Source organism: Nematolebias whitei, chromosome 15 (genome assembly GCF_014905685.2).
Source record: "Nematolebias whitei isolate Nwh7 chromosome 15, NemWhi1, whole genome shotgun sequence".
Taxonomy (NCBI): Eukaryota; Metazoa; Chordata; class Actinopteri; order Cyprinodontiformes; family Rivulidae; genus Nematolebias; species Nematolebias whitei.
In genome coordinates this window covers 7,012,234-7,013,430 of record NC_056512.1, presented here as the reverse complement: position 1 = coordinate 7,013,430, position 1,197 = coordinate 7,012,234, and positions in this window count along the sequence as shown.

Genomic DNA, 1,197 nt, shown 5'->3' with positions numbered 1-1,197 from the left:
GACCTCCCAGCACAACTTCTCGTTAACTCTGTTCCTGTGTCAAATAAGCACGAGATCCTGAACTGTTTCAACAAACATTTTGTTGCTTCTAGTTCTTTATTTGACACAGTTACTAACAGAAAATCTGCCATTTCCCCTAATAACCAAACTTCTACAAATCAAATCCCTCCTACAAGTCAATCCTCGGTTAATCACAGCTTCTCTTTTTCTCAATTCTCAGTCAGTGAGGTCAATAAACTGTTAAAAGATCTTGACCCTAAAAAATCTGCAGGTCCAGATGAACTTCCACCTTATTTCTTAAGGCTGGCTGCTCATATCATCACAGTCCCTGTGACCCACATCTTCAATCTCTCCATAAGACAAAACTCCATCCCAGACACTTGGAAAACAGCCTTTGTTCTTCCTTTGCTGAAGGGAGGTGACCCCACCTCACTGAACAACTATCGACCAATCTCTAAACTCTGTATTTTAGCCAAGGTTCTAGAAAAACTGATAAAGTCTCAAATCAAAAATTACCTGGACTCATTTAACATCTTACCTCCACATCAATCTGGTTTCAGGAAACAACACAGCACAACCACTGCTTCACTGAAGGTTCTTAATGACGTTGTTGAAGCACTGGATGCTAAGGATTATTGTGCTGCACTTTTCTTAGACCTGTCTAAAGCTTTTGACACTGTGGATCATAACATCTTGTGTCATAAACTCTCAGAAATTGGTTTCTCAGAACACACCATTGGTTGGTTCTCTAACTATCTCTCAGATCGGAGGCAATGTGTTTTTCATAATGGTACTTCCTCCAGTTATTTAACAGTCAACAATGGTGTACCACAAGGCTCAGTCTTAGGACCCACCCTCTTTACAATCTACATACATAATGTAGGTAAAAACATCCCTAATGCATCCATACATTTCTATGCTGATGACACAGTTGTTTATTGTCGAGCTAAAACTGTTGCTAAGGCTTTCCAGGTTTTGAATTCTGCATTCAACTACATCCAGACTGATTTGTTCTGCCTCAAACTTGTCCTAAATGCCGACAAAACCAAAGGCATGCTTTTTTCAAATAGGAAGTTGGTCCCAGCAGTTCTTCCTCCGATTTTATCCTCAAATGGTGTCCCCATTGAGTTTGTTGATTCCTATAAATATATGGGTATCTTGGTCGACTCACATCTCTCTTTTAAGCTCCATGTGGAA